This window comes from Myxine glutinosa, chromosome 6, assembly GCF_964187855.1.
Source record: "Myxine glutinosa chromosome 6, kmMyxGlut1.1, whole genome shotgun sequence".
NCBI lineage: Eukaryota > Metazoa > Chordata > Myxini > Myxiniformes > Myxinidae > Myxine > Myxine glutinosa.
This window is the reverse complement of record NC_136266.1, coordinates 156,173,748-156,182,693: the sequence shown is the minus strand read 5'-3', so window position 1 is coordinate 156,182,693 and position 8,946 is coordinate 156,173,748. Positions and strand designations below refer to the sequence as shown.

Sequence of the window (8,946 nt, the reverse complement as noted above, 5' to 3'; positions counted from 1 at the left end):
ACATTTTAATACTTTAAATAAACGTTCCCATTTTCCGACAAAGGCACGCACCACGCACGAAACGGAGATGTGTAAAAACAATTGGAAATAATATAATCGAATTTTTTTTGCAGAATTTTCAGTCCATTTTGACAGAGAAGGGAAACTGAGGTAAAGCCAAATGTTAAGTTCAACGTGTATTCATTAAAAACGAGCCGGAAATGCTGCCGAAGTCACGACGATCGATCCCGCCTCACACCTGCTTCCTGCACGTTTCTTAGAGAGTGAAAAGACACGTGACCACTGCGCGCCTCTCGTTGCACAAGGACAATGCGGCCCAACAGCATGTGGATCCTGAGGTAAAAAGAGTCGTGCATCGAAAAAAAAAACGATCTAAATAATTCATCGCCAGGTGAAAGGCAGTTAGATGATCGTGAGTGGTGGATTCAAAATGAAATAATTATATACAGTATACACAGCCTTGTTGAACTTGTATCTATCTATAATTCCAGTAATCTCTGTGTGTGTGTGTGTCTGTCTGTGTGTTTGTCTGTGACCGCTGTTTCTCGACAACCACGGGTCCGATATACTTGAAACTTGCCAGGTATATTGCTGGGGACCCGAGGATGTGCCTTTTCAAGGTTTCATATTAATCGGACAATTACTTACCGAGATATGTCCAAAAAACGCTTCAACCAATCAGAGAGCAGCGAGCTATCACGTGTGCCGAACGTGGCGATCAGACTCTGCCTCGGACGGCACATTTGACAGCGTATTCATTTATTTCACGTTGGAAAACTATGTTGCCGTTAAACTATGTTTTAAAACGAATTCAAACTGCGATTAAATTAAAACGATTCATCCTAACTGCGATTTGCGAACTTCCGGACAGTGACGACTGTCCGGCAGCACGCTTTCCGGCATCCAATCACAGAACGCTTTGTTGCGTAGGCGTGGCCGATGTGAGACGAGCGGAGCTGAGCGCGTTACGAGCTGACCGCCATTACGGTACGTAATTCGATTTCTTATGCGCATTATTTCTCCCAATTCATTCATCTCCCAATTTCTCCCAATTCAATTCGTATCACTAATAAAAACGAATTTGCGATTCATTCGCTTTCCTGCGCGTTTGTGCACGCGATGGCGATTGCTTTACCAAACTCCGGAAGCCGTTCGCTTTGGGTTGGACCAAACCATTGCATGAGGGGGGGGTTCTGTGGTCGTTGCGAATGGACCAAACCATTCATGTAAATAGAGGGGGGGGATTGTCACTGTACTCGCAAGCCGTTCGCCGTTCGCTTTGGCGTTGCGAATGAACCAAACCATTTCATGTAAATAGAGGGGGGGGGGATATAATTTTAGATAGATATATAGTACGGGCATATATATAGTACGGGCATGCCCTAGTATATATAATTATAGTAGCTGGAAGCCTGTGGTAAAAATATCACGATAGAAAAATAAAACTGGAGCTTCCAGGGAAGCAGAACTCAACTGAACTGACTGGACAACTTTAAAGTAGGTCAAGAACCAACTTCTAATCTGGTGTGTGGGTGTATCTATGCATAAGGAAGAACGCTATTGAAAATTGGGTCGCCACGTCAAAATTCAAGATGGCCGCCGCCATGTATGTCTGAACCTTGTGAGCGGAATATCTTGAAAAATAAGCGAATTACCAACTTCTAATCTGGTGTGTGGGTGTATCTCGGCACAAGGAAGAAGACTATTGAAAATTGGGTCGCCACGTCAAAATCCAAGATGGCCGCCGCCATGTATGTCTGAACCTTGTGAGCGGAATATCTTGAAAAATAAGCGAAGTACCAACTTCTAATCTGGTGTGTGGGTGTATCTATGCATAAGGAAGAAGGCTATTGAAAATTGGGTCGCCACGTCAAAATCCAAGATGGCCGCCACCATATATATGTCTGAACCTTGTGAGCGAAATATCATATCACTAGCAGAAGTACCCGGCATTGCCGGGCGGGGAGGGGGGGGAGGGGAGAAGAGGGAGAGGTGGAGAAGAGGGGGAGGGGTGGGAGGAATGGGAGGGGGGAAGGGGGGAGGGGGAGGAGGGGGGGAAGGGGGGGAGGGGGGAGGAGGGGGGGAAGGGGGGGAGGGGGAGGAGGGGGGGAAGGAGAGGAGGGGGGATGGGGAGGAGGGGGGAAGGGGGAGGGGAGGGGGAAGGGGAGCGCCAGTCAACAATGACGTTGCAGTTCTCATGGTCGGAGAGCAGCACAACAATCGCGACATCGTCCTGCATCTTCGACAGAGCACGAAGCGGATTTTGGAGACTCACCGATCCTGTGACCCACGCCCTCCAGTCCCGGCGTTGCCGGGCGGGGGAAGGGAGACCCGCACATTCCCAACCCGTACATTCACCCTCTCGACTCAAGCTCGTATTCGATTCGTATTCGAAATCAAAAGGGGAAATCCTTCGTATTCCAATTCGTAAACACGAAATATGAATTAAAATTTAATTCATATCGCACAAAATCGACACAAAACACGGTCGCATAAAGGTGAAAAAACGCAATGGCTTTTCGCCCTGAATTACGTGCAAACGTGTGACGTGTGACGGGATGGAACATCACGTGATCGCTCTGAGCGAATCAGCGAGCTGCTCGCACTGGCTGAGATTAGCGGGTACTTCGCTGAAATGCGCTGAGGTAAATATGAATAAAAAATATGGATCTCGTCAAATATGGTGTCGGCCATTTTCGTCCCCGGCTCAATGGCCATGTCTATGCCAAATATCAAGCACGTGAGCCTCTCCGTTTCGGAGTCTATCGGTAACATTACACACACACACACACGCACACACACACACACACACACACACACACACACACACACACACACACACAAACTGTGTTTTATATAATTATATAGATAGCATGTTTTCTGTGTCTTCCACTTTGTCAACTCACATCACTTCCCCGACGGGGGATCGAGGCGTAACGCTTGTTGTAGTTGTGTTTTAGGGGCTCAGCTGCACATGCCAATATCTCCACAACTACACATCTGCCAGTCCTGCGACCTGTCGAAATGTGCATATGAATCCGCACCACAAGATGACCTTGATGTTACGTTGCGGCGTCTGAATGTGACCGTCGGTTCGCCAGACAATGGGACCTTTTTTGATCCGTAGCACGTGACGTCACAACCAAGCGGCCTACCTACCATTTTCCCTACTAGAGCGGGGGTTAGCCTTGCGGTCCCCATGACAATCTTCTCCATTTTGCCCTATTTTCTGCATCTCCCCTTGTTAACACCCTTGCCCGCATTTCTTCTTCTACCATCTTCAGCCACTTGGGTCTTTCTCGGTCTTCCCCGCCCTCTACATTCATTTCCACCACTCTTCTCAACCAGTCACTTTCATTCTTCCTCAACACGTGACCAAACCATCTCAACCTGTTTCTCTTCACAGCCTCCATCACAGGCTCTATTCCCATCATCTTTCGCAATTCATCATTTGTCTTCCTCTCTCTCTCAACGATACTCCACACATCCACCGAACCATTCGCATGTCCACCCTTTCCAGCCTTCGTCGCTCCTCTATAATCGGACATATAGTATGTGCTCCGTACGACGTGACGTCATTTTGGATATTATTTTTACAAACCCTTCCAAAAAAAAAGAAGACTTTTACACTTTTGGGTCTCCATCCGAAGCTACGTTCCTGCCTTTACATTCCGGAGGTTTCACCGGAGGGTGTAAAGGCAGGCACAGGCAAAAGCAAAGGCACACGTGTTTTTGGCGGGGTAACCACGTGCCACACCACGCCTCACACCACGAGCACGCACTGGTGGACCTCTCCGGTGCCGCACACCACAACACCCCCCAGCTCGGGGCAGAAGAGCACCAAGTGCATTACATTATCAAGTGCATTACCAAGTGCAAGTACACTTTTGGGTCTCCGTCCGCGGCTACGCTCCTGCCTTTACATCCCGGAGGTTTCACCGGAGGGTGTAAAGGCAGGCACAGGAAAAAGCAAAGGCACACGTGTTTTTGGCGGGGTAACCACGTGCCGCACCACGCCTCTCACCACGAGCACGCACCGGCGGACCTCTCCGGTGCCGCACCCCACAACACCCCCACTCGCCCCAGCTCGGCGCAGAAGAGCACCGACCGTCAGTGTGGGTGTCAGTGAATTTGTGGCCTCAAGCCACCACGTTTTTTTGTCCCCTAATATAATAAGCTAACGACACCCTCGGTGACCGTCGGGACCGCACCCCCGTCCGACGGCGCACGCCTGCCCATCCGTGGGAGCACAACCGTGATTGGACCACACCCGTCCCTCCAAAGGACCGTAGCATTTGTTCCATTTGTTGGCATGTTGCAGCACGCTTTTTCTTGGTTTAAAACATGCCTGGCACTACACTGAGGCATTTTTTGTACTTTCTTTGATCCTTCGTCGTGTACCTTCCCCACGACATACAATACAATACATGGACATGATCAATATTTAATATTCAATATTCAATATTCAAAATTTTCAATCCTCAAAATCTTCAAAATTTTCAATCCTAAATTTCCAAATTTTCAATTTTTATTTCCTTTTTTTTTCCATTTTTTTTCACCGCGGACCTTCCCGTTGCATGCGCGATGTGTTACCATGTGTTAACGCCGCACACCTTCCCTTCCCCACACGATATTTAAAAAGAAGAAATGGACGCAAAATGGACGCGAAATGGACCGAAATGGACGCAAAGTGTGAAAGGAAGTGTTGTGTTGTGTTGTTTACCCTGTGTGTCTGTCCCCTGTTGTCGTGTTGTGTTGTTTACCCTGTGTGTCTGTCCCCTGTTGTGTCGTGTGGTGTCGTGTGGTGTCGTGTCGTGTGGTGTGGTGTCTGTCCACTGTTGTCGTGTGGTGTCGTAGTCGTGGCCAACATTGGGCGCTTTAGGTCCGTCCGACCTTTGGGTCCCGCGTCGTCGCGTCCGTGCGCGTCGGTGGGCACCCGGTTTTCCACACACGGGCACACGTGGGCATGTGTTAATGTGTCTTTTTTGTCACCCCCGGGGCCTGTCGCCCCCATTACCACTCCCCCCAGGAGTTATTTCAGGCCCTTTTGTGGGCCCCAAACACACACCTAACATTTCCTTTAGTGTGTCGTGTCTTGGCTGGACAACTTTAAAGTAGGTCAGTTGTCTGTACTAGATTTGACTTAAATGAAAAGCCAACAACCTTGTGTAATAATTTTAAGGTCCTTGTATCCTTGTGTGGTAAGAGTTACACACCAAGTTTGATCAAAATCCATAAATATTTGTGGATGTTAAAGTCTTAACGTCGTTTCGGAGCTGAAAACAATATGGCAGCCATTTTGTGACGGATCGGTTGGAATGCAATAGCAACCTACCTTGTGTAGTAAGGGTTAAACATTCTCAGTGTTAATATTTGTGGACGCTAGAGTGTTAACGTCGTTTTCATGACCAAAAACAAAATGGTCGCCTAAGCCCGCCATTTTTCAACGGATCGGGCTGAAATGTAATACCAACCTGGTCCTTGGGGTAAGGATGCTGCATGTCAAGTTTGATCAGAATCGGTTGATATTTGTGGACGATGGAGTGTTAACGTCGAAAAGTTAACGGACGACAGACGACGGATGCCGGAGGGTTCAGTATGTGATGAACTCAACTGGATGGTCGTCCAGTTGAGTTAATGAATCCTTTTATTCTTGCGCCGGTTCAAAGAGATAAATTGAGGCAGTACTATCATTTTCCCGTCAGTTTGGATTAATTTGAGGCAACTATTAGTATTACGTAATTTATTGCCTCCGATGAGCATTTCCGTGTTTCAGGCGGGAACAGACAGCCAACATTAGCCTATTAAATATACTGTATAGACTATAGAGTATTGGGAAATTCCAAAATCATCATATTTCTGAACAGCAAATATATTATGGTAAAGCGCGGCGTTACGCGCGCTGCGTGTGAGCAAGGAGGAAGCGGACAAGCGGTAACATATAAACGTCTTTATTGTAAGACTACACTGTAACACTGAAATGCTCCGGGCTGGTCGCCCGGTGTATATCATGAGGCCACGCCTACCCCTCGGGCGTGGCCACCGCCCACTTGGTGCGTGGAATGATGTCACCATGCCAGTGGGCTTTTGTGTCCGCCACACGCGCCCCCCCAGAATTCCCGCGCACCTGGAGGGCCAGTTTGCGGGGCAGACGAATGAGCCGGCCGAAGCGCCCCCTGGCGATCGGCGGCGTCCGGGGTGCAGGGATGCCAGGTGGGATGCCACTGGCTGCCCCTGGGATGGGTGCAGGACCGGGGGGCGGCGGGGCTGGGCGGTGCCGGGGGTCCGCCCGCAGGAGGGCGGCCCCGACGTGGGGGTCGGGCCACTGGCGGTGGATGGTCCACATCGAGGTGGGCCGGCTTGAGGCGGTCTACCGAAACGCGGTCAGGAGTACCGCCGATGTCCAGGGTGAAGTGCTTCGCCCTGGTCTCCAGCACGCGGAAAGGCCCGTCGTACGGGGGCCGCAGTGGTGTCCGATGGGCATTGTGGCGGACGAAGACGTACTCCGCCGTGCGAAGCTCCGGGGCGACGTGCGTCGGTGGGTGCCCGTGGCATGCCGTTGGCACCGGGGCGAACCTCTGGGCGGTCTCTTGCAGAGCGGAGCGCTGCTGTGCTAGACCATGCTGACCATGGTGCTGTGGAGTCGGGGAGGAACTCGCCCGGCACCCGCAGCGGTTGCCCGAAGACCAACTCCGCCGCGGATGCGCGCAGGTCCTCCTTGGGCGCCGTCCGGAGGCCCAGCAGGACCCAGGGGAGCCTGTCGACCCAGCCGCCGTCACGGAGGGTGGCCCGGAGCGCAGCCTTCAATGAGCGGTGAAATCGCTCACACAGGCCGTTAGCCTGGGGGTGGTAGGCCGTGGTTCGGTGCAGCCTGACCCCGAGCCCCTGCGCAACCGCCCCCCAGAGCTCCGAGGTGAACTGGGGGCCGCGGTCGGATGAAATGTCTGAGGGGGCGCCGAACCGGGCGACCCAGGTGGCGATGAAAGCCTGCGCGACATCGGCCGCCGTTGTCGACGCCAAGGGCACGGCCTCCGGCCACCGGGTGGTGCGGTCCACCATGGTGAGGACGTAGGTGAAACCCCGCGAGGGGGGCAGAGGTCCCACCATGCCCAGGTCCACGTGGACGTGGTCAAACCGGCGTTCCGGCACCGTGAACGGGGCCAACGGGGCCTGGGTGTGCCGGTGCACCTTGGCGCGCTGGCACGCGAGGCACGTCTTGGCCCAGTCGCGGACGGCCTTCCGGAGGCCATGCCAGACGAACTTGTCGGCGATCAGCCTTTGGGAGGCCCTCGCGCCCGGGTGGGACAGGCCGTGGATGGCGTCAAACACCTGGCGCTGCCAGCCCGCGGGCACGATGGGGCGAGGACGCCCGAGGGAGACGTCGCACAAGAGGGCCACGCCCGCGCCGTCGAACGGCACCTCGGTGACGCGGAGGCCCGTGACGGCGGTCCGCAAGGCCTGGACGTCGGGGTCAGCGGCCTGGTCCGCTGCCATCCGGGCATAGTCGATGCCGAGGTGGACTGCGTGGGCGACGGCCCGGGAAAGGCAATCCGCCACCGGGTTGTCCTTCCCCGCGACGTGCTGGATGTCCGTCGTGTACTCGGACACGGCCGAGAGGTGACGCTGCTGCCGGGCCTACCACGGCTCGGTGACCTTGCCCATCGCGAAGATCAGTGGCTTGTGGTCGACGAAGGCAGTGAACGCCCGGCCCTCGAGCAGATGGCGGAAGTGCCTGACCGCCAAGTGAAGTCCGAGCAACTCGCGGTCGAAGGTACTGTAACGGCGTTCGGGCGGGCGAAGCTGCCGGCTAAAGAACGCCAGCGGTTGCCAAGCTCCACGCACCCATTGCTCGTGCACCGCGCCCACCGCGTAGTCCGAGGCATCGGTGGTGAGGGCGATCGGTGCATCGGGCGCCGGGTGCGCGAGCATGGTGGCGTTAGCCAAGGCGAGCTTCGCGCCCGTGAACGCCGTGTCCATCTGCTCGGTCCAGGTAACGTCGCCTTTGCCCGGCTTACCTCGGAGAGCTTCGTGCAGGGGGCGCAGGAGCTGGGCGATACGGGGCAGGAACCGATGGTAAAAGTTCACCATGCCCAGGAACTCCTGCAGCCCTCTGATCGTGCGGGGGCGCGGAAACCCCTTCACCGCCTCCACCTTGGCCGGCAGGGGGACGGCTCCGTGCCTGGTGACACGGTGCCCCAGAAAATCGATTGTGGCGGCGCCGAACCGGCACTTTGCGGGGTTCACAATCAGGCCATGCTGGCCCAGGCGTTCGAAGAGCGTGCGGAGGTGGCGTAGGTGCTCTTCGCGGGACGCGCTGGCGACGAGGATATCGTCCAGGTAGACGTAGACAAAATCCAAGTCGCGCAGGACGCTGTCCATCAGTCGCTGGAACGCCTGAGCCGCATTCTTCAGACCGAAGGGCATGCGCAGGAACTCGAAGAGTCCGAATGGCGTGATGACCGCCGTCTTCGGGACGTCCTCCGGCCTGACGGGGACCTGATGGTAGCCGCGTATGAGGTCCACCTTCGAGAAGAAGGACCTGCCTGCCAAACGGGTGGAAAAGTCCTGAATGTGGGGGACGGGGTAGCGGTCGGGAGTCGTGGCGTCATTGAGACGGCGATAGTCCCCGCACGGTCGCCATCCCCCGCCGGGCTTCGGCACGATGTGCAGCGGCGACGCCCAAGCGCTCTCTGAGCGCCGAACGATGCCGAGTCGCTCCAGGGTAGTGAACGCCGCTTTTGCCACCGCCAGCTTCGTCGGCTCGAGGCGGCGTGCCCGGGCGTAGACCGGTGGCCCGACGGTGGGGATGTGATGGGCCACCCCGTGCTTGATGGCCCCCGCCGAGAAGGTGGGCCGCGTGAGGGCCGGGAAGCCGGCGAGGAGGCGGGTGAATGCGTCCGCTGCCGGAAGCGTACAGACCAACGTGGCCGGAACCGAATCGTTCGG

At 54.7% G+C, this 8,946-nt stretch overlaps 1 long non-coding RNA gene across 1 annotated transcript in view; it reads left to right on the top strand.

Annotated features, from left to right (window-relative positions):
* The first annotated feature begins 274 nt into the window (after nt 1–274).
* LOC137428940 (uncharacterized) overlaps nt 275–8,946 on the top strand; it is an 80,449-nt gene continuing 71,777 nt past the window's right edge. The window contains exon 1 of the long non-coding RNA XR_010984777.1: nt 275–338. This is a non-coding gene — a long non-coding RNA (uncharacterized LOC137428940). The remainder of the gene's footprint in view (nt 339–8,946) is intronic.